General features: G+C 34.2%; 1 protein-coding gene and 1 long non-coding RNA gene across 4 annotated transcripts in view; both read right to left on the bottom strand.

Annotated features, from left to right (window-relative positions):
- LOC118162767 lies at positions 1–21,388 on the bottom strand. Its single transcript, XR_004748615.1, has 4 exons — positions 18,800–21,388; positions 13,863–16,048; positions 4,695–4,702; positions 1–10 (listed from the first exon to the last, which is right to left on the bottom strand). It is a non-coding gene; the product is annotated as an uncharacterized LOC118162767 (long non-coding RNA).
- Positions 21,389–21,471: 83 nt separating this feature from the next.
- The window catches only part of NETO1 (neuropilin and tolloid like 1), a 78,919-nt gene continuing 74,744 nt past the window's right edge, over positions 21,472–25,646 (bottom strand). For all 3 annotated transcript variants that reach the window (XR_004748495.1, XM_035318701.1, XM_035318696.1), the window contains exon 11: positions 21,472–22,847. The gene's annotated coding sequence lies outside the window, so the exon portion shown is untranslated. The remainder of the gene's footprint in view (positions 22,848–25,646) is intronic.

The raw sequence follows: 25,646 nt of genomic DNA, 5'->3' as shown, positions 1-25,646 counted from the left end.
GTGATCAAGACTATGATTTAGGAAGTTTAATTAGCCCATTGCCATTAATAATTACCAAGTTTCTTTACTGATAGCTAGTCTTTCATTGTTTCATTTTGTTTTCTGTGAAATTTTATTCCCCATCCTGAAGACTCTAAATAAACAGACAAATGTGATTCTTGATAGAGAACAAATTGCTGAAATCTTTTTAATAATGTCAACAAATGTTTTGCATTTTGGATGAGGAAATTTTGATGGTTTTCTTGATCCATTTAGTTTTATGCTCAGTAATTCTCTCACAGGCTTTAATTAGTGTCTGTTGCATTTCTTACCCATGATGAATTATTCTAGTGTTAACTAGAGCTATATCAGGTTCCAGCCAAGTTATTTCTTAGTACCTACACTGAACATTGGTCAGTAATAGATGTAAACTAAATGTTGAAGTCAGTTTAGATCAAAATTACTATCAAAATCTTTGGAAGCAATTTATGAGATCATCTCACAGAATTTGAGCACATGTCTAGTCCAGCCTGTTCCCTTTGATTCCTTTTATATTTGCCTTGGATTATCTGTTGATTATTTTAAAACTTGATTGAAAGTATGGGTTACAAATTGGGTCAATGATGATAGTAGTAGATGCACATGCAGCATTTGATTTTGTTCATCTAGGGGTAGGGTATTAGGAAGTTTATGATAAGTGATGTGAATGCACGTAAGATGATCTAATTTGACCCATCATATATGCCTTGCACCCAGGCCTGCTGAATCTAAACTGTAAACTTACACATAAAAAGAGCTATATCTCAGGAGAACTTTTTTTGAAACTCCAGTAATGCCTATTTCAGGTGTGATTTGCCCAGCTTTGCCTTATTTTCATAGAGATCCCAAAGTATTGATCAAATTAACCTTTCCTTAAAAGAATTTCAGGGATCTCTGTAAAGTCCTCAGCAGTTCTGCCTCTAATAAAATTGTTTCTTTTCAGATGGCAAGGACTAACTTCAAATCCTTAGTGAAAGATATAACAAGATAAATAACAGAATGATTTTTAGTAATGTAACTCTGCAATGCATTCTTTGTTTCCTTATCCATGGACAGGCAGTCTTGGAGACAATAGCTTCAAAACTCCTTGCTGTTTTTGATTACTGTAGCATGACAACACCATATTAAAAAGAAAACAAATAAAATAATCTTAAAGGAAACCAATCTGCCCAGATTTCTATTTATATTACTTGGGTTCTCTATTTACTGAAGTCATTTAAGTGGATATCTTTCAGGAATTACTGATTTAGATGATAAAAAGCTCACACATTATGTTTCAGATCTAATGCCATTTATGCAGTTGATAATCAGGGATGATTTTTAAATTCCAGTTTTGCACAAATACAATTTCATGTGGGCAAGTGAATGAGGAGTAGTCATTTTGATGTGTTCATTGTGTTCAACAAAATTTTAAATATCATTCTCAGAGGACTTTTCATGTATTCACAATTATCAGGTATGCACAGGCTTTTCTTGATCTGTTTTCAAGATCACATTGCTGTACCAAGACATTTATCTCACTAATGCAATAACTATGAAAAAGGCAACAGAGATATTCTGCAACTATGCTAGCTTAAATATGTATATATACACATGCATATTAAATTCTGTTGGGAACTACCTCCTTAAAGAGAGTGAAATAATCCTTTAGCTTTGAAAGAGGCTTTGGATTTAGTGAAAAATGCTATAAAGCAAAAAGATTTATTCCTTTAATTATGTAAGACAGTCAATTGCTTCTAATTCAAAACAAGTCCAGAAGTAAACAGTACTTGAATGAATAAATGGATCAGGATGTGGTCTGTTTGATGGTTAATTTATGTACCATCCACACCATTTTATACTTCATATAGATACACAGTTCCTTCTTAATTATAGAAAAAAAAATCGATATTTTTCCACTGGTTAGCATAAATTGCCAAAATTCTGAAGGCACTGACTGATGAATAGGAAAAATGACAATGAAAAAAAAAAAAAAAGGTTCGAGTAGACTGACATAATAAAAATGAAATGAATAGATTTAGCTGACAACACTGTTCCACTGTCTTGATTTAAAATAGAAAAATGCTTCTGGTAAATGCAGTTTTCTTTTTTTTATATACACCAGAATGCTTGATATTGAGGGATTAAAGAAGGACAGACATTTTATTTGCAAATAAATGTAGAAGAATGGCACAGCAGGCAAATACATTAGAAAAAATATATATCTTATTTCTAAACAGCAGACATGGCAGAAAACTTGCCATCCAGTAACTTTTTCTAAATAGTTTATGTATCCATATAACCCAAAGTTCCTTGGTTGCTCTCACAACTTACCCCTGCCTCTTTCTAAGAAGAAAATGGCAATGGAGATTATAAAATCAGAACAGCTCTGCCTCAAAAGGTAGGGGCTGGGCATAAAAGCAGTTGAAGAAAAGATCAGAGTGGTAGATTCCTCTAGATCCAAGCTCACTACTCAAAACTGTGCAGTGCTCTGGCCTAGGTGATGGGGTCACAGCCCCAGTGATTAGTGGCTTCAATCATGGCTGCAGTCTGGTACCAAGGGCTTTTTTTTTTTTTTTTTTCACGTCAGTCATAGGTCTTCCCTCTCTGTTTATGCCACTTTGTCCAGAGTATCACAAAATTTTGCTATCTTTCTTCAAGTAATCTGAACTACTGGCAAAAAAAATCCTGATTCTGATCCCTTCTGTGCATACTGAGTAAAAAATGAGCCCAGCCAAAAACTTATTCAAACATTTTAAGTTTAGTCCAGTTTGAGAATATTTATAGTGATTTTGCTTCTTCTTCAACAGTCATATTCAGAAACACTGCATGTACTCCTGTCCAATACTTGATTTCACTTAAATCAATGCCAATTTGTGCTGAAGATTCCTTTTATACTGTTTCTAAAATGCAAGTCAATCAGATATCTACATGGTTAGTTTACCAGGATTTTCAGAATGTCACATTTTCTGCTGTGGGTCAGAGGCAAAATATTCCCTAAAACTCTCTTAGAGATCTACAAATCTATGTCTTTTCACATACTTTTTATCAAAAATATTAAATATATTATGTTTGGTGTGTATTATATTGGTTCCATAACAATCTACACTAATATTCTGTGTTTCGGTTTGGTTTGGTTCGGTTTGTTTGAGATGAATTTATATAAAGGTATAAAAAGTGGGCTTCTGAAGACCATAATGGGTAAGATATTAGCCTTAGCTTTCATTCTGTCTGTTATTAATAAAGCTTGTCATCACAGTTGAGATAACAACCATTTCTTTACTAATTTAACATTTAGTATATTGTTGTTCCTGACCAGTTAACTCTCTAATTCCTCAAAATTTGTGAATTTTAAAATAATGGCTCAGGCTGGGGGCTGGAGTGGAGACAAATTTTCTGTTCTTGTCTACACAACTTAGTCCTGAGGATTTCAAGAACTAGTTTTGGTGAAGATTTTAGGGGAAAAGTGTTTTTGTTGTTGTTGTTGTTGTTTGTTTATTTGTTTGTTTTCCCTAGAAATGCTTCACAGCTGTTAAAATTTGAAGCAACCTCAGAAAGAGTAGTCAGCCATTGGAATGGGTTGCCCAGGGAAGTGGTGTTCCATTTCTGAGGGTGTTCAAGGAAAGGTTAGGCCTGGTGCTTAGGGACTTTGGTTTAGTGGGTGATATTGGTGGTAGGGTGATGGTTGGACCAGATGATCTTGAAGGCCTTTTCCAACCTTAATGATTCTATGATTCTATGTCTAACTGTGGTGTTGTCTTAGGACTCCTTTTCTCAGTCTCTCTTAGGACTCCTGTTCTCAGTCTCTCTTAGGACTTCTGTTCTCATTTGATCTGATATGGCCATTAGTCTAGAAGCAACTAATAGTTGTTAGCTGGCCTAAAAATATATGAGCAGATGTGCTACATATTTTTACAAAATATTTCCATTACCATCAACAGGAAGCAAGTCTAATATATGTAAAGAATTATTTCATTCTGGTGCATTGTCAGAACAAACCCAGCAAATGCTATTCTTGATGCTAGTTCTGAAGAGATGAGCTTCTGGGCTTCTCTGAATACCTTCTAAGCACTCAGCCCTGCTAATAGTCCAATCAGATGAAAAGCATATACTAAATTTATGCTGCTGGACAGATATTTCCTAATGTGGGACCTGGATTTTGGCTCTACAGTTTCCTTCTTTTTCTTTAATTGACCAGCACATCATATGTAGTACCTACCAGAGTGCCTTCTCCTTTTCCTGGACAGGTGACATTGCAACTGTGACAGCACCAGAAACTAATGTAGCCTTTTTAGATTTTGATGTTATTTATTCAAGTTAGGATCAATTTCCAGTATTTTCATATTTTCACAGCATCATTGCAGAATTATAGGTCCTCAAAGGAGCCATCACATCATCAATTTCAAAAATAGGTTTTCATTAGAATTAAGCAAGTGATACCAACACATTGGGTAAACAAAGATTTTATGTAGATTCTTAGATCAGTTCTCTTCCTAGACAACAGGGAGGGGTGATGCCTGCTTTTACATCACTACAGCAATATAGAGCATATATCTACCTAGTTTGGCTGGCAGATATCAATGGAGTTTTACCCTTGACTGTCCCTATTTAGAAAGCTAATTTTAGAAGTGCTACTGGAAGGAAGAACAGTCTACACCTTATGAAGGAGACATAGGAAAGGTTTCAGTTTTCCAGACATGGAAAACTGTTTTCATCCTTCTTTCCCACTTATCGTAAAGACTGTTGTTCATAATTTGACATTTAAGAGAGACGTGGATACACTGGAAAGGGTCCAGTGGTGGGCCACCAAGATGATCAAGGGACCAGAGCACCTCTCCTATGAGGAGAAGCTAAAAGAGCTGGAACTGTTCAGCTTGGAGAAGAGGAGGCTCGGGGGGGATCATTTATAAACAAATGTGTATAAATACCTGAAGGGAGGGTTTAAAGAAGATGGAGCCAGGCTCTTTTCAGTGGTGCCCAGTGCCAGGATAAGAAGCAAGGGGCACAGACTGAAACACAGAAGGTCCATCTATATATCAGTAAAAAACCTCTTTACAGTGAGAGTGAGAGAGCACTGGCATAGATTGTTCAGAGAGGTTGAGGAGTATTCCTCCTTGGAGATCTTCAAAAGCTACCTAGACGTGATCCTAGGCAGCTGCTCCGGGTGTCCCTGTTTGAGAAAGGGGGTTGGACCACATGACCACCAGAGGTTCCTTCTAACCTCAACCATTCTGTGATTCTGTGATTACAGGTCACATTTTAAACTTATTTATATATATATATATATTTATTCATGTCAGATTTTTCAGTAAGATATTTTGAAGAGACCATTTACAAGAGTCATTAGAGATCTGAATCTTTGACTTGCCAATATCACTCATGTCTTTCATTCCCCTCAAAGTGGATGGATGGAAATAATTCAGGTGAATCATCCTCCACACACTTCTTCACACTTGCCTTTGGATGGAATGATTCACTCTTCAGAGAAACCTATGGCTTTCCACTGACTGCAGGGGTAACTCAGCAAAACAAGATATAGATAAATGATAGAAAAGACCAATAGTTCATTCCAGAGCCATTCTGAAGTTAGAGAACAAAAAATCCCACTGCTCACAGATGTATCAAGCCTTCAGCCTTACCATGTGAACTGGTAGCTGTAGTACTACTGTCTCCAATTATACAATAATCATGTGCCTCAGCAACGTACGGGTTTATTTTAAAGATGCAGGTGCTGGAAAATCTAGCAGCTGATTTTCCCAATCCAGTATATGATGCATGCTCATTTGCTCATTATAACAATCCTGTCCTGACCTGGGCTTTCGTAGAGGTTCAAGACAGTGACCATGCATTTTGCTGACATTGCAATTTTTCAACAGCAACCATAAGTAAATCTGCTATAGCAATATAAATAGATGCATGGAGTAGTCAGTGAAACAGAAAATCAAAAGAAAGAGCTCACAGAAGTAAATTAATGCCATTAGCTGATATGATGGAGCAATCAGGAGTTGGTATTTTTCTCATCTTTATGAATTATAATAATAAGAATAAATACTTTTTAAAATCTTATGGTAAATTTGCAAACAAATGAAACTTCTGTATATAGAAAAATAATGCAGATTTCCTTTTAACATATACAATGAAGACAGAATCACATTCATTTAATAGACACCCTGCTAACTTCATTTTCACAAATCAGAAACAATTATCTCTGAATTTGTGGTCTTAGATTAGTCAAATTCAGAAGCATGTTTGAAATAATACCAATGTGATTTCTGTGTGTCAGGTTACTTAAACTTTTAAATATCCATATTTTTTTATTACATACATTCTCCAAACATTTTTTTTATTATTTTTTTTTTTTGTCAACAGAGAATTTGCAAGCAACACAGTGAAGTTGTTGCCTTTGAAGCAAAGTTCAGTTTTGTATAATCTATTCTATGAAGTTAACCTATACCAAAGATAAATCATTTTTGAACAAAAGTTCAGTCAGTTGGTAGAAGAAATGCAATAATCAATCTGTGTTGGTAATGCTATGACGAAAGCTTTGCATAAACAAATGGGGATTTTTTTTCCTCTGTTTCAAAGTAAGAGGAAGATTTTTTATCAGCACAGTACCTGTAGTACTTGTAAGTCATTCACTTAGTTAGGGAAAACCATATTAGCCCTGAGAAAGTTGTAATGAAAGGTATAAGAGGTTGTCAGGAGAATGTTTGGTGTTAAAATAAAGGTTTGCTTATTGGACTGGGAAGCTGTTCTGAAGACTAAAGGAGCAGGTAACTACTTATCACACTAGAGCCACAGATATTTACCTCAATCAGAAATGTTCACTTTTTTTTTTTTTTTTTTTTTTTTTGCTGCAGTGTGGTAGCAGTGAGGTACGCTGAAATGTGTACCTGCTATATAGAACTGAAGTATAGAATTACATCCCTACTGACACTGTATTGTGAAGCTATTAAACACATCTGAGACATTTAAATGCAAATGGCTGTGAGTTGTTTGTCAGTGACTAAAAACACTCTCAGGCAACTGCCTTGGTAATTAGAAACCATCTGGTATCATGAAAGAATATACTTTCAATATATCCACAGGCTAAAGGGATCTATGCTTTTATGTTAGAGCTGTGACAATTAATATGCAACATCTGATCCATTTTGGTATTTTTTTCTCTGGGTCACTCCTGGAAAAGATATAAGTGAGAAGTGTGAAAGAAACAGTGACATAAACTGAAAAAAAATGGAATTTAAGATGAACACATACGCACTGACAGGTGAAAACCTGACAAAATGAAGGAGCTGTGTTGAAACATTTACCTCCTCATTATCTGGTAAGATTTTGAGAGACTTAAAGGAAAAAATGTTTAATAGCTCACCTCTCAAAACTTACAAAATTATGTCCTGTATTTTCATGGTATATAGAAGATTCACAGAATATAGAAGTGGATTTGAAGTAAAGTAATTTATCAAAAACATCTCTCTTCCCTGTCCAATTTAAAGATTTTACTGCTTGCAGAGACTAAAGCAAAAATATTCTAGTCTGTTAGTCTTAACCTGAACTACCCTTCATCATCTTTGCTTCCAAAATAATATACCTAGTGAATAGGTCAGATATTCTCTATGAAAATAATAATAATTAAAAAAAAAAATGCAAATTCACTGCTAGTCAGGGAGATTAAGTGGTACTGATATCAAATAATTATATAAATTTAAATTCATAGTTGCAGTAGTTGTCTACTTCGCAACACATCGTCTTCAACATCTTATTTGCATCACATTAACAATTTTCAGCTTCGTCTGGCAGTCTGTGACAGGAACAATATATATCTAGCAGTTCCAGAATTTACTAGTGATAATAATTTATTAAGCATGTGGAAGAAATTAACATTAAAATATTTATTTTTGACAGTTTCTATAATTAGGAAAAATTCAATTATTCAATAATTAGGAATAATGAGGAACATTAGAAAGAAATTCTTTATTATGAGGGTGGTGAGGCACTGGAACAGGTTGCATAGAGATGTTATAGAAGTGTTCAAAGCCAGGTTAGAAGGGGCTTTGCACTACCTGGTCTAGTGGAAGGTGTCCCTGACCAAGACAGAGGGGTTGAAACTGTTGGAACTACCTTTAAGGTCTCTTCCAACCCAAACCATACTATGATACTAAGATAATTACAGGAGTAATAAGAGAGACCCACTGTAGTGACTTAAAGGATGTAGTTCTTATGCACAATTAAACCTTTGAAAAATATAGATTTCTGGTTTTGTGCATCAAAATAAAGAGGTGATGATAGATCCACTGAGGAGTCATGGTTAAGTGAGAAGGGGCATGACTTAATTACAATGAGCAACCCCGGTTTTGAAAGACCGTGGAAGAGATGTAGGTAGATGTAGCTGATAACCATGAGTGATGTTACAACTAGAATCTGCGGAACTATGTGTAGGAGGAGAGACGGCATCACTCCACGTGAACAACACCATTGTACCAATCATATTAGTGCTAGAGACGCGTGTACAGAGAAGCTAGACCAATCATAAGTTATCGTCGGTACATGCTGTAGTTAGTAGCCTATATATTCTTTGTTAGAACTTGCAATAAAGGAGAAAGATTATACTCGCACCGAGGTTGCATCGTTACTCCGGGTCACTCCCATTCCGACAATCCACAATCAACCAGGCTGCATGATGTCCTCTCCAGGTTTAACAGAGGTTTAACAGAGCCAACAATGCAGGTTACCAGGCTGGATATATATCTGCAGACCATGTTGGATCCTGTACCATCATACAAGTGTTTCTAGGGCTATATACTACAGAACCTGTAGTTTAACTGTTCCTAAATTTAACTCTTACATGTACCAAAATCAAATCTCTTTCTGCTGTCTGTGTAGTTCATGGAAGATCTCCCTTCAGAAAAGTACATCCTCCCTTCTCAAAAAGTACATCTCCCTTCTCAAAAAGTACATTGGAAGTACGGAATCTGAATCATCAAAAGAATGAATAGTAAAAGTATCATCTGTGTGTGTGGGCAGGAGCTGTGTGCCTGTGTGTCTGTGTGTATCACATTTCCACAGCTCAGTTAAGAACAGCATTTTTTCATTGCATATTTAAGTGAGCATGGTAACTGAGGTTTTCTTTCAGGCTCTCAATATTCAGGATTCTCTACATAGTAGTACTTTGGGATATACCAGCTAGGAATAATGAAACTAATTTACAATTACATACATATATTTGAGACTATCAACTTTGAATCATAATAATTATTCTGCTCATGTGATGTAAGCTCTCAGGTTAAGAGGTCTTGATTTGGTTTCTCTCCTAACTTTTATGCCTTGTTTAAAAAATCAACTGTGATGCTTTAGCAGTCATAAGAAAAGTCTCTTCACATTAATGGATTGTTTTATAGTCTTATTTAAATCATGGCAATATAGAGAAATCAATCATGTTTGCCAACAACTCTGCTTCATTCAATACCCCTGTGTGTAATGGTTATTTAAACAATTAATTTCCATATCAGTACACATTCATTCTCCTTTTGTACATGAGAGGTTGAATTATATTGCTGCATATGTTTGGATTATTTTCCTAAGTAAACTTTAATCAATGAGATAACAAACCTCTATAGCCATTCAGTTCCTCTTAATTTTCAGTTAATTTTCTTTGCCAACTTACCCTTCAGAATGGTTTTCTAATATTCAGCCATTGCACCTCTATTCTCTGCTAATGCACAAACAATACTCTGATGTGAGAAACTAGCAGGATGATGTATCCTGTCATCAATATCCTGATGTATCCAAAACAGTGATGGTTTTAAAGACAGCTACATAGTTAACAATTCTTAAAAGATTCTTAAAGATAAGACTGTGACAAGTTTTAGGTGATCTACATGTAGATATTGTAATTGATATTCTAGAGACAACATGTAAAATTTCTTCAGAGCATCCTATCTGAGTAGAAACAATATGTAATATAACCATTAATGGCATACTTGAGTGAATTCTAGCATTTCATATTTGTATGTTATCACAAAGAAGAAAAAATGGGAAATAGGCAGGGGAAAGGAAAATGGAAAGGGAAGGGGAAAGAGAAAGTGTTTTATTTTAGGTAGACAACAAAAAAGGAAGTTTACTGACATCCCTATAATTTTTAAATTATCACATTTTGTAAAAAATATGTAAACTTTCTCAAGCTGAAGATGTGTCATTATCCATAATATTAAATGCAGTACTTCTTTTATAACATCACTCATACAGCTAGTCCTTCAAATCCCCATTCTTACTTGTACAAATGGTTTCCTTGAGTAACTTTTCTTATCAATACTGATGAAAGGTTTGTAGTCTGTACCTTTCATAGTTTAACTCAGTTTTGCTGAACTAATACTCAACAATATAGATGACAAAAGTAATTTACATAGAATAAAAGAATAATATTCCAAAACCTTACAGCAGTGTGATCCTAGGTTGTGGTTTTTGCTGTTGTTGTTTTATTTTGTTTAGTTTTGTTGTTGTTTTAATAATATAGTGTGGAATACCAACAACATTTTCTTGCAAGTTATGAAAAGAGATTCATTATGTCAGGCGTAATATTAATAGACTTAATTTGTGTTCTTGCTTGAAGTCTAAGAATTAGACATAAGAAAATGATAAACCAAAGTGAAGAGACTATATAAAATAAAAGAACAAGTGTAATTTTTATTAGAAAACTATAATATAAGAGCAACCTTCAAATATCCAGTAATCCACTGTGAACCTCAGGAATATATTTACAATTTATGTATATAGATTTACAGTTTGGTTGTGTCATAATCTACAGTAATGCCAGTCTGTCCCACAGGATATAACTTTCCAAAACTCAGTGGTGCAATTTTCCAGTGTTCAGAGAGTCTTTTTGACCTATACAACACTGTTAACAGCACACACAGGGTCAATTAGGCTCACATCAATCAAGAGAAATTGGAACTGTCACAAGAGTCACCTGGTATGAAACACAACTTTTTATAAGAAAACAAATTAGCAAGTAAAATATTAGTGATGTCAATTAAAATGCATTATTTGATGATAAAGTTTTCTGTGAACTTTCTGTGAATTAATGATAAAACTAATGCATTCCATTTCTAATGGGAAAATACAAGAATTATTTAAGAGTCCCACTATACCATTCACTTTCCAAAACAGATTTTTCAGACAGCTCCATTTCCTGTAAAGTCCCATTGCGGTCAGCCAGAGGATTCATGGTTTATGGAAGTATCTTAGATGATGGAACCACCTCAGATTGCCAAGAATACACCTTTTACTATTTGTTCACCAGAAATGATTAGTTTCATTGAAGATTATGCTAGCTAAAAATTACAGGTTACTCTGTTTAGAGGTGCCAGATAGAACAAGAGTTTCAGAGGCATATTATTTCGCTCTATGCATATCTGTATGCCTAGGAGAGGGAGAGCAAACACTGCTAAAAAGAGACAAATTTTGACTTTTCTCCAAAGTACCAGAAAGTGATTACTTCAAGTTTTTGGCCAGAAATGGAAGGACATGAGCACCATTATGTGGAAGGAGAAAAAGAAGAAAGTATCAGGAGTGTCTGGACCTGGGACACATCTGGCAGAAATCTTTCAAGCTCCCTCTTCTTGCCTTTGCAAATTACTTGTTTTAGAGCTATGGAAATTATGATTGGCAGTGTCCAAGCCTTCTCACTGTTACTGTAATGACTTCTGGAAGTCCATACTGGAAGTCAAACCACACATCTTTTGAGCCTCTAGCCTTGAGTACGAGATTTTTGTTGGTCCTTGTCAAAAAGTTTTAAGGATCTTCTTTTATGTCAACTGGAGAGGGAAACAGAAGCAAATCATGTACTCAAATGTAGACATGTATTTTTGAGTTGTCATATTTATGCTTTTCATAATCAGTGGAGAGAGAGATGTGGTTTAGGGACTTAGTTCATCAGATCTACTTTAAATAAATTCTTGAGCATGATAAGATTTCTGCTACAAAAGTGCCCACATAATCTATAAGAGAAATCTTGGGCAACTACATCAGATGCTGAGACAGTCCTGCAGATGTCTTAATCAGACATCATGTCAAGAACGAGAAGCTAAAAGCCCTAAATTCATTAGCTCAGTCTGTGCTCCCAGGCATTCAGGATTTCACACATTTACATGACTTGATACATTTTTTTGTTGTTGTTCGTTTCTTTTTTCCATTTGAATGTACATGGGTTCAAGAGGTAGGGAAGAATTTAATTTTACTACTTTCTCTTCACTTTAGGAAAATAAATAAATAAATAAAGGACCTTTTTATCTCCCTAAAAATATTTTTTTTTAAAGAAATCTTTCCTTCAAAAATTTTCCTGCAGTTTGTAACATGCCTAAATTCCTTTCATATAAATAGATATTTTGAAAATGGTCACTTCTCATAAAATATACAACTCGTGATTGTGTTATTAGTTTTCATTACAGTGCTTTTGACAGAAAGTCAAGTCTCTAGTGATATCACTTAATATTTTTATATCTGTAAGTCAAATATTCACATACTAGTGTGCTGGGAATTTTAAACTTAAATTCTCCCCTGTCCCATGGGAACTAAGAAATACTTAGTTATGATGTATCTGCATTGTTTCTCATATTTTACAAGTTTATTATATGAACATAAATTTCTGCTTTCTAGATCAAGTATTCTGAATGTGATTCTGATTCATATTCTGAATATGAGCAGTGAGCCATACATACAACCATTTTGCTAATCACGTCACAACTATTATATCTTCAAGATCTTCTAAGGTCTGAGGAAAGGATGCCACTTGCTTAGAGCAGAGTTTTGCTAGGAGTCTATTCATTTTAGGAAGTAAAGGCTTGATCCAAACCCCGCTGAAGTCAATGGAAAAAGAATCCCATTGACTACAATGGGCTCTGGATCATGCCCTAAGTCCAATCTCTTCATTAATGCAGGATTAATAATAAGATGACTGTCCAGTAGCCTGAAGTAACTAAGGTTCCATCAATTTCACTTTAGACTGCTGTCCACTGAAATTTGAAAGATGAAGCTGCGGTCTTTTTTGGGTGATATGAAAACTTTAACTGTGGGCATTTTCATTTCCTAGTTATAGACAAACCCACTGATTCAGTAGAAATATTTAGGCATCCTAATGAGAAAACACCAAGAATAAGTGAAGCTAAAGAAATATATATTGTCCTGAACATATATGCTTCAGAAACACAGTGTAGGCTCTAATTTGATCAAAAAACAGATGCAACACAATGGTTTTGGAGAGGTCATCATAATGGCTGACTATACAGGAGAAGCTAAAAGGTTATATATAGCACATTTAAATATATAAGTGTTTTAGTTTTATTTCTTTTTAAGATAACAGACAAGGCCTGGTTCAAAGATTCTCAAAGTGTTTTCTCAGTTTGCATAACAAAGCACAATCAGTTCATAATGAAAAATGGCAGAAAGTTATTGACATTACAAACAGTAACGCCCCTAAGTTCTTTGAACTTGCTCATATAAATTTTGAAATAATGTTATATTAGTATAAGCTTTGACAGTAAATGAATGGAATTACTACAGTGTCAATAAATCAGATACAAATACATATATGATCAGTTTTATATAAAATAAAATCTGAAACATATTTTGTGCTTTTCTTATTTAAAATTTATATAGAACTCAGTGTTATCCATTGTTAGCCTTTCATTAAATTTTCATTAACAATACTTATTTTACCTTGTTTATTCATATTGACAACAATGGCTCAAATATATATATATATATATAATCCATTATATATATAATCCATATAGTGTTGTGCACTATATAATAAAGATATTTCTAAAGATATATTTTATCTCTTAAAACAAAACAGAACAAAACAAACAAACAAAAAGAAAGTGACATAATGGTCCTCCCACTAAGCTAGTGGAATAGATTAATTTAAGCTAAGTTTTGAGCTGGAAAAAAATTTTGCCTTTGCATTAATGTAGGTAAACATTTCTACGTCAACTATTTTATGAGATGCATTTCTGCAACACTGTTCAGCCACTTAGATTTAACTGTATGCAACTCAATAACCTGTTGATAATATTTATACTAATTAATTTCAGATATAAAAAAATCAGGTCTTAAATCTCTTCATCAAAATATACCAGATAGGTATATTAATTCCAGATTATTCAAGAAAAGTATATTAATTTTGCTTAAATATAATCACAAATTTGCTAATCCAAGAACTTTTATGAAGTACAAGAAAAAATCATATTTGGATCCATAGTATGAATCATGTCAGACAACAAAACACTTGAATATTATAATTATGAATGTAATTGGATGTTCTGGATTTCTCTTTCTTGTTGAATTAAAAAAAAAAAAAAAAATGTTGATTTTGCTATAAAATAAAGGTATGTAAAACTTAAAAATCTTGTGATTTTTTTTTTTTTTCTTCTTTGGCAAAGTAAAATTTGCCTTTCTCTAGGTGATAGACCACTGGCACAGGTTGCCCAGAGAGGTTATGGATTCTCTCTCCTTGGTGATCTTCTAAAGCTACTTGGACATGGTCCTGGGCAACCTCCTCCAAGTTGCCAGGGGTGCCAGGGGTGTGGACTGGATGACTTCCAGAGGTCCCTTCTTACCTCATTCATTCTGTGAGAATGATGAGATTCACTACTTCAGCTTAGAATCTAATACTTACTAACACAAAAGATAACCCAAGTTGAAAGTTCACTGAACAAATGAAGTACAAGCTCCCTTTATTTTTTTTTCCTCCATTCATTCTTGTTTAAAGTAATGCCTAGTCAATCCTATTTCATTCAAACCATAGTCGGAAATTTAATGGAAAAATTGAAAGCCTCCCACCACCTGGATTAGTTGGAAAAAAAAAAAAAAAAAAAAAAAAAAAAAAAAGCTTGTGCATTTTACATGCTGTTGTCTGAAGCCAATATAGATCAAAGATTTTTTTCACATCTATTTGAACAAAAGCCATTAATTTGCTTTGATGTGTTTTTCAAATTATCTGAGAATATCCATTTATGACTTTTCAGATTAAAAGTGTGGCTATCATCAGAAAGATTATCAGATATCAAGGCTTTTCAAGCAAGTTTTAGCAATTGCTTGCCTGAGGCATATATAGCTCAGCTTCTAAAATTAGCCTGGGTTATTAGATTATAAATAATGTGTTGATCTATAGTTCCCATTTTATTTAACTAAATAAATGTTAAATTCTTAGAATCTCGTAGTGACACTATCCAAAATTCAAATAGTGGAAGTTGTCCAAGATGTACAATGTATAGAAAACTCTCCCCATTGGCTTTCAGACAGACAAAGTATTAGTCCAGCACTGCTAGAGAGGATTTCACAGTACAAATCTGCTTTGAAAAAAAATCTTCCTTGTCTACTTCCTACAGCAAGGAACTTAAAGCACACAGGGTACTTAACCTCATCAGAGGAAAAATTATGTCATGAAGACATACGTTGTACTGTTTAAGCTTGTTTTAAAATCAAAAAATAGGCAGATACACTTGTATATTAAATATGTATATATTAGCAGTTCTGTCTTTCGGTGTACATCGGAAATAGAAATTTCTGGTAAGTTTGTAACATTCCCTAGAGACCTAAAAAAAAATCAATAAACAAGGCCGGAATGAATTCACAGGCAGTTTTTTCATTGGAAAACCTTGTAAATAACCAACAATTTCATTCTTACGAGGAGTAGGGCTTGCTATCATGCATCTAAAACCTTAGACTGTATAAATCAGGTTTTTTAAAGCAGAAGAAGCTACATTTTATGCCATTAGAAATCCCTTGTTACTTTTGCAAATCAGTAGATTGGGTTTTACTTTCTCCTCTATCTTTTATATTCCCCTTCAGTTATTAAATGAAAGTAAAATGCATTTTTTCAATATTTTCAAGTGCCCTACAAAAGTCTTCAACTGTCATCTTGCATGTTCCAATATGTTGTGTGCACTTAGAAGAGAGACAAGTACTGATCTTTTTGGCCTTGAACAAAGCCTAAGTCAGTAATTGTAGTGTAAAATCTTCACATAGATCAAAGTTATGATTTTCATATATGTACCTGAAATGAGGGCAATACACATGGATTCATGTATTAGCCATACAATACTACTGGTACATACACAGCAACCCAACAAGTACATGGTCACTAAAACAAATCAAAGTGAACATCATACCAACTCATTGCCCTCATTGCCTTTCTTTTACCTTTTTTTTTTTTTTTTTTTTCCTCTCCACTGCTCAGGTAAATATCTGTCTTTTTTATTCCAGAGCATTCCAGAGCATACCAGCATTTGAATATGTTTTCAGAAGCATTGCTTGGTCCACATCTCCTCCTTCATTCTCTTATCTGAATCCGTAGTCCTTGTTACCACATGCTTTCCACTTGTATTGTCAGCCACAGAAAATACTGCCACAAATTGCATCAAAAGGCAATATTTTTAGTTGACAATGATGTAAAATCATAAGCACTGATCTCACAGGTTTACAAAGAAGAATGAATGGATAAAAATGCAATAAGACTTCAGAAATAAAGTTGAGTATCAGTAATATTATTTTTGTTTTCACAATGGAAAATAAAATAGGCTTCTATTTCCTTTGGAAAGGCTTGATGATAAACAGGATTTTTATTAACCAAATGCATTATTTTTTTTTAATTAGAAGAGGAGAGAGAATGCATGCTTGCTCTTATATCCCCGTTATTTTCCCCATTCATCCTCAGGCAAACACATTTCATAGATTAGGTCTCCACTAGAAAAGTCATGTTCATAATTGTGTTTTTCTGTCTTTAGAGAACCATCAATACTGAAGCATATTCTGAAAAGTTTAAAAATAAAATAACTCCCCTTTACCTATAAACAAAGGAACTCTTAATTAAAACTTAATGAAGGACAGAAAAAGCAATAACACAATATCAAGGGGGAGGTAGAAGAGAAGGAAGCATTCACCCTGAGATACTCAATATTTTAATTGGTTATCTGGAACAAATAAGAAACTGTGTGTTATGATTCTGATTCTAACCTTACTAAACCCATGGCAAAAAGCCCAGTGAGTTCAGTGGGGCCAAGATGAAGTTCTAATTGAATGAATAAATTACTTCAGATAAAATAAGTTACTTTATTTCTTTCACATTCCTATTCTAGCAGAAAGAAACAACAACAACAACAACAACAACAACAACAAATTGAAATCTGTCACAGAGGCAAGTAATTGAGTTTATTTTGACCTGGATCAAAGGAAATAAGTACTTATGAGGAGAGTAATTTTGAGTATGAATTCATTGAATTAATAGTGTTAGACATTCAGCTTTCCATTTAAAATTTACAACTCTATTGATGTGTCTAAAACCTGCCCTGAACTGAAACCTGAACTGTCTAAACACCTTACTGAGAAGGAAATTCTATTTTAACACAACAACTGTTGAACCTTTCTCAGAAAAATATGCAGAATTAGGTGACAAAAAGGGGATCATCCTTTTATGCTTACAGTCCTCCCTACCAGTCTTGATTTAAATTCACAAAAGAAGTTACTCAAAAAATCTTCACTCCTCTTTCCTGAATGCAAAAGAATTTAGTTGTTAGTGATGAAAGGTCTCTCATAATAAGAGACCAGGGAAAGACATCCTTTGCCCTCTCCCAACAACACCACCTCAGGGTCTCCTTCCTTGCCAATAGTTGCTGCCACCTCTTTGATCCTGGTCAACTGTGAGAGTGACTGATCTGGGGGAAGGCTAAGGCCGTCTAATTATGTTGGGGAATTTTCTGTAGGAGTTTCTTCCAGGCCTCAGAAGCAGATTTCATTCCATGCAGTAGCAGAACTGAAACATGGAAAGATGGATGCAATATCAGAGTTCCCCTTTAACATGAAGGTTTCAGATGTTATTACCCAAAGCTGCCAGTTCAAGCAATTCAAGCAACAGGAATAATGAATTATCCTAAAACTAATTGCCTGCAAATGCAGCTCTAGCTGTTCTTGCATAGTTCTTTGCCAAATTACTGTTATAAGAGTTATTCTTCTTTCTGTTTAAAAACAAGCATTCATTAGAACAAGAGGGAAAATGAAGGTAGAGGAGTAGGGAAGATTTAGCCCAGTGGTTAGAGGCCATTTTATTTCATGTGGGAGACTAAGGTTCAAACCTCATGGATCAGTTTAAGGAGAGACCAATTCTGCTTGTGAAAACTAATGCAGACAACAACTTGCTAACTAAAACAGAAGAATAACAAAGAGAGAGATTGAATCTGCATCTCATATTCTCTTTGATGTCAATGAGAGAAGTACTTTTAGAGATGAGGGTCTTTCTTTACAGTACTTTGGTTTCAAACATGCATTGAGATTAAAGATTACAAAAGACATGTAGGAACTTTTCAGAGAAGGCCATTTGTACCCATCATTCCCTTCAGTTATGCTCAGCTTATCCTGGTGAGTGTTCAACCCATTGAAGCTCTTCCTGAAGTAAGATTCAGTTTCAAGATATTACATATCCTTGACTAGCAGCTTATAACATTCATTAAGAGTAATTGAAAGGTATAAAAATATAGCAAAATACAAATAAAATATTTTAGTCATGATCTGGTAGAACAGATGTTTTCTAAGCATCATGACATTTTAGCTACATATTCTTCTCTCCTCCCTTTCCCCCCCACCTCCCCAAATAAAACATTACAAGCGACTTCAGCAAGCAAACTAATAAATCTTTTAAATTTATGTTCATTGACATGTAATGCCAAGCATGAAATGTTCTGGAAATGGATGAAAGGTTTTCTTTGTATTTCTCAGTATAATTTCTATGTGCAATATCAGTCCAAATACTTACAGCATTAACTTGGGAACATTTGCCATTTTCAGCAATCTGATGACTGCTTACTGCTGTCTGGGGACACATAAACCCTTGTGTTCATTCTGAAGTATCCATGTACCTGTGAAGTATGCATACTAAATGATGGAAAGCATGCTATATTACAAAACTGATTGCATATGTCAGCATATGCACCACATTTTACAAATTAGTTGGTGTTAAACTCCTCTTCATGCATGATTTAAGGGGAGATTCATGACCTTTGTTCAAACTCAAGCTTCTTATGATTTTTTTTTTATCTGTAGTTTCTTTTCTGTTGAAAACAGCAAAGACAAAATGCTGTAATATTCTGAAAAAAAAAATGTTTATTGGACTTACGAATTTTAAAAACTTTCAATAGCAAGGTTGGGGGAGGCTTGTATAAGCATCAGCATTATATGTAATTATCAAAAGCCTGTATCAGCACAGAATTTTCTCCTAAACAGCATCACCCAAGCAGCAGATATAGAAATAAGCGATACTATTGTCATGAAAGCAAAAAATCTGGATTATGTTTTTGTTCTCCCTTTCTCCTTCACAATTCCTCTAATCATTTGAGACATCAGCATATGGAAAAGGACAAATTCAAGCTCTTCAGAAATAGCTCTGCACTGATTTTCACTTAAAGGTCCATGTCAAGGTTGTGTGGATTGGATCCTTGTAAGTGACTTTGTTTTACATCATTGCATTTTTCTCCATCAGACAATGTATTATGACTACAGTACTGGCTAGATGCCATATCTATGCAGTGTTTTGCAAGGCACAACAAGAATTCCATAGCATAGATCCTGTGTCTAAAGGATTTATAAAATATGTAGAGCAGAAAGTTTTTGAGCTTTCTGACTAGTTAGGAATGTAGAGATTTCATAATTCTTAGAACTATATGAAATAAACATAATTAAAAAGTTGTCAGCCAATGTCTTGTCCAAGTGTAAAACCAAAACGAATAAACTTAGATGATTTGCAAATTCTCCAACAGAAACAGAAGTGGTTCCATTCCACAGCATGTTGTACATTAATTGTATGTATAAGTGTACAATAATAATTTACTTACCACTGATGGATTTTTCAGTGTTTTTTCTTAGCAGCCACTTTGCTTTCCACTTTCTCCTGTATCTACTTTGCAAATAATGATAACTAGGATAACTAGTTTTAATGTGGAAGAAATAAAACTATAGGTGTCTGGAACTTCAGTTTCTTTTTTTCCCCTAATATTGGGAGGATCCAAATGGAGGATCCAAGTACTCAGATCATTCTTCACAATGAGAAAATATTTTAGCAATCTTCAGATGCAAAGTTTATTCTTCTCTCTTTTGACTCAGCTGATACTCATCATTAACAAGTCAGCCCAAAAGAGTATAGCAGTTCCTGATTGGCTTGGAGAGCCTTAATATCTCAGGAAAAATAAAAATAATAATAAAAAAGATCTTCAGAGTTTCATGCTCAAACTAAGTGTCTTTTGAATCATGGCATTCAACAAGAAATACTTCAGATATGAATATGTCTCAAAAATGCTGAAGAAGACCCAGACAGGGTGATAGAATGTGCTTAAAATTTAATTTTTCATATTTAATAATATTTTAATTAAATAAATAATAAATAATATATTAATAAGCAATAATTTAATTTTAATTAGTTATTTCTACTTTGCTAAAATATAGAGGCAGATACAGATGATATGGATGTCTGTATGGTTAAGGCTTAACTGAAACAAGTTCTCCATCACCTGCTAACTTCTGTTATCATCATAGCTGAAGGTAGAATTGAAAGTGCCACCAAAGTCAGCAATAAGTCTGTAACAAAGACAAAGAACATCACCTCTGTATCATTAGCCAATTTAGTATCATCAGCAACAAAGGGCAGTGAGTCCGCCGTCACAGACTGGCTGACAAGATTTGATTCAGGAGCTGACCAAGAGCCTCAGTAAGCAAAGAGTTTTGTTTGTGGCTTCATTGTATACTAGGTTCTTAGTATGTGGCAGCTTTAAACCGTAAGGCTTAAAGTCAAACTAAAAACAAAGGGAGGTGTCAAGTTTTACAGTATTTCAGGCTAGTATTTGGTAGGTTTGAAGTCACACACCATACTCCTTAACAGTCTTTTTCACCATTTTTCTTCTCTTGCTTCTTAAAGACTCTTATTTAGATATTTATTTCATCACGGTGTATCAACTATGCAGACAAAAGCCTATGCAAATCCTGTTTGACTAGTTCTGGGAGACAGAAGAATGATTCATTTTCTCAAACCATTAAAAAAGTTCCTGAATGTTTTCTTTCTTTTCTCCATATACTCGAAACAGATGTGTGTTTAAAACTTTATGCTATATGAAGTTTATGTCCCTGTAGAGATTTCTATAAAAGTTTATGCTTGTTGAGCTTTCTGTCTTTTGATCAAAGACAGTTGAATAATAAAAACTGAGAGAAGTAAAATCATGCAGAGCTTCCAGAGTACTTTCCTACTTTTGTTTTTATGCATCTTGGATCTAATCATTTTCCAGCAGCACATTAAGAGATTCAGCTAAACCCTAATGACATCTGATAGCACTTAAAAAAAAAAAAAAAAAAAAAAAAAAAAAAAGCTGTGTATTATCTTGTATCACAATGTAGTTTTGTGCTTTTTTAAAATATATATATATATATATATATAATATATATTTTTTTTATTTTTCTTTTGAGTCACCCAATTGACATAAGCATGTCTATATATCAGGAAAGGTAGAGGAGGACTAAAACTAAGAATCTTAGATGAATTTAGGGAGAAAAATCACACTTCTTAAAATACTTATGATGTCACATCATTTTTGCTCCCTTCTGATAAGAACTGAAATTTCTTGAAGTTAATGTCACTTCTCTTTTTATGTCACCAAAGTGGTGATGACATTACCAATGGAGATGCTATAGTTACATTATTGCTAAAAGTTTATATTATTAATAGCTATCTCAAAATATTCAGTATTTGCCTAGGTTGGTGAAGACTTTCCACCAACACACTGAAAGTAAACAAGATCCATTATGTCACTAAAGTTACTCTCAAATGATGGCACAAGTCTCTGGGCCTCTGTCATGAAACTTAGTAAAGAAATAATACATTACACTTTTGCCTGCAGGAGAAATTTCTTCAACCTTGGTCTAAGTAGGTGCCAGATAACATTTAGAATATCGAACAAAACCACCCCAAGTGCATTTTCTATACCAAAATATCCAGTAAAATGTGGGAGTGAAAAACTTGGAAAGGCATTTACTTTTCTACCTTACAGGGGTTAGTTAAGCATAAAGCATTACCGTTTCTTTGAATCACTGATTTGTTAAACAAAGGGAAAGAGCAGCTCACCTATATCTTCGCTGACTTTGAAAAGTCCTTTAACACTAAGAAAAAAATCATGGAATGAAGCTCTCCTTCCCCAATGTAAATTGCATTCTGTTCCTCACTAAAGGCAGTGAAAGTTTTTCACTTCCAACAAACTGCTTTTTCCTAATTAAAATTTTAACTGAAGAGAGAAAAGTAGGATCAAGAGGGATGATGTGAATAGGTCATGCAGCTCTATTAGAAAAATCTCCGATGCAAGGTGTCCTCCTTTACTGATGCAGTTGTTGTAGCTGAATGGTTCATTTAACTTGTATTGAGGATCTGTGCAAAAACTCCAAATATTTTTGTTTTACAATAGCTTCAGCAAGCACCATTGTTGTCTTTCATATATGAATACAATTAAATGCCAAATGACTACTTTCCAGTGAAGCCACCGTTTCAAAAATAGTTTATTGTGTGTACTGTGTCTTTCATTGAAGCTGAGGAGGATGGACTGAAGAAAGGTAAGCTTAAAAGGATTAAATAAGTAGATATTGCAGAGCTATTTGTTGCATGTGGCATCACAAGAATGCCCCTATACTCCCATTAAATTCTTGTCTGCCTACACTTGTATAAGCAGCTGCTAAGTCCTTTGCAGATCACTGCACAGTCAGTACTCACAGTTGTGGTGTCCTGCTGCCTGCTGCCTGGGATAAAGCAGGATTTCACAGCAATCTTCCATTATCTGAGAATGAAGAGATGCAATGTTTATGCATGGTGTTGGTCAGGCCTGTTACTTTGATAATGAAATCTGAGCAATGTTGTTGTGTTGTTGCTTCCTTTTTTTTTTTTTTTTTTTTTTTTTTTTATCATGAGCATTTGGATTGTCTGTACTCTTAGTTGCAGTTTGTATATATTTTCCCTTTCTTCTCTGGTGACACAGAGATTGCAGATCAGCATGATTCTTTCATGGGAAGGAAAATGAAAGGGAAGAAGGAGCTCCTGCTTCTCCTGGTAAATGATGTTCTTACCTTGCTGCTGCTAGATCTGCCATACCACTGGCAGGTGTTTGCAAGGCTTTGCAGCAAAAATGTGTTTTATTAGATACTTAAAAAAAAAGCTAGGATGGTGATTTATGTTGTGTTGAGAGAGATAAGATAAAACATAGAAATGCTTGAAGCAAAATTTGTTTTAACGGTGGTGCAGGTATCACTGGGAGAAGGGAATAGATGGAGGTGAGTTTCTCGTTGCAGCACACTGAGGTATGGCTATAGCAGTAGCAAGCATGCCAGCCCAGAGGTAGGAAGCCCAGACAACACTGAGGCCTAGTCATTAAGATACAAATCCAATATCCTTAATAAGTCTTTACTCAAGACCTTCCCAAGACGTCTTTATGGCTTTTGTTGTGCTGTATAAATTAAAGGTAATTATGATATGCTGTGATCATGTCTTCACTTTGCTGTTTATGGACAAGGGAAGGTTAAGATGGCTCTGAAGTGATAGATGGGGAAGAGCTAGGTGAATGAAAGGGTATAATAAGGTCAAGGAGCTGATGGGATTTCAGCATTTTCAATGAATTTGACAGAGAGAGTGGAACAAAACTAAATTCACTGTGGACAAAAATGAAATGTAAAAGTGAGAATGACACAAAATCACCATCAAAGAGTAAAGAGAGATGATGCTGAAGTAATGACAAGGAAGAGAAGCAGAGCCATGAGTCCAGGACTTTACATCAAATGTCATGTCAGGAGTGAGGAGATCAGAGATACCAAGTTCAGATACAAACTTCCACGTTTAACAGTTCTGAATGATGCACTTTTCCTTCTTTATATCACAAGAGTCGTTGGCTATATTCCCTTAACTAGAATATCTCTGTGTGGTAGCAGGGAGAGTTCACATAAAGAAAGCAGAAGACAAGAAAACACAAAAGACCAACTTGTCTGCAGTATAGTGTTTCCATAAAGCAGAGGTAATATGGTTATCTTGGAGTTGGACATGGACATTTTTTATATGGTAGTTAAATGATTTATCTGTCCTAAATGTGTCCACAAATTTGTGAATGGACATGAGAAAAAATCCTTCTTACAATTCTAATTACATTCCTTTCTCTGTTACTTTTCTTTTCCTCTGCCTTATTTTGGTGCTAGCAGGAAACCTTTCCCATTGGTTACATCCTTGCTGGGTCTGAGAGAATATCTCCAGTAGAAAAATAGAAGAATATGGTACTAACATTTCTCAGATGCATGTAGTCTTTTTCTTTCTTTCTTTCTTTCTTTCTTTCTTTCTTTCTTTCTTTCTTTCTTTCTTTCTTTCTTTCTTTCTTTCTTTCTTTCTTTCTTTCTTTCTTTCTTTCTTTTTCTTTCTTTTTCTTTCTTTCATTTCTTTTTTTTTCTTTCTCTTCCTTTCTTCCTTCCTTCCTTTCTTTCTTCCTTTCTTCCTTTCTTTCTTTCCTTCAAGCTGTTTTCAGTATCATATAGAGATTGAGAAGGTATAATTACAGGAAAAGGAATTAATGTAATTTAATTTTTAAACGATGTTGGAAAGAAGACTTCACAAATAGAAAGACCTTACTACCTGGATTGGAGAAAAATGTGTGAGACTGGTTGTTCAGACTATCATCTAAAACGAAAAGTAAATACATAAAACTAGAGCTCTAGGGAAGAAGAAAAAAAAAAAAAAAAAAAAAAAAAGGCAAAACTGAGCAATATGGCAATGCACATTGTGGTAAAAAGTCATCTTTAAAAGATATGTAAGGAATAAACATACTGTGAACATGGCTATACATCATACATCACACACATTGCACCCACTAATCAAACCAAAACAGTCTAATAACTACTAGTCTTACTTTTAGCTTAAAACAAACATAAGGTATAATGCATGAAGCTAACATGCCCAACTCATCTAATTCACAGTTATTTACTAAATTAATATACAAAATGCATGTAACTGTATTAATTCAATAAGCCAAACCTTTTTTTTTTACTATTTTTTTCCAGTGAATGGAAAAGGTATAATAGAACAAGTAAAAATTCCCTCGTAGTGTGTTCAAATTGCAATTGTGAGCATCCCCTTTATTTGAAACTGAAAAACTTGCTTGAATTGCTTTCTGTTTTTTTAAAACAGTGGCTTCATAATAATAAAAAATACTCATAGGAAAGGCAAACTTTTTACTTTCAATGACAACCCCTTTTATTTTAATATTTTTTGTTTTATAGATTACATTAAGATATCTTACTGTTGTGTGATACTGAGCAAAATTTGTCTTTACTGTTTGTTATAGAGTAGACTAGATTATTATTTACACTGACTATATGCAGAATATAATTTCTCAAAATTAAATCTTTCTTTTAGAATTTTAATTTGGCTTGAATTCATAATTGTTTATTTCTTTAAAAATTATTTTTATAATATGACTCTCTTTCCCCAGTGTAAACTGTTTTGTCATTAATAATGACAATTTTGTGTAAGGTTACCTAGCTCTTATTTATTAAGGAGTTTCCAAGAGCAAGTAAACAAGTAAGCATTCCGTCTTTGTTTGAAC

This window comes from Oxyura jamaicensis, chromosome 2, assembly GCF_011077185.1.
Source record: "Oxyura jamaicensis isolate SHBP4307 breed ruddy duck chromosome 2, BPBGC_Ojam_1.0, whole genome shotgun sequence".
Lineage (NCBI taxonomy): Eukaryota > Metazoa > Chordata > Aves > Anseriformes > Anatidae > Oxyura > Oxyura jamaicensis.
Note: the sequence above shows the minus strand (reverse complement) of the source record. Positions and strands in the feature narration are given on the sequence as shown.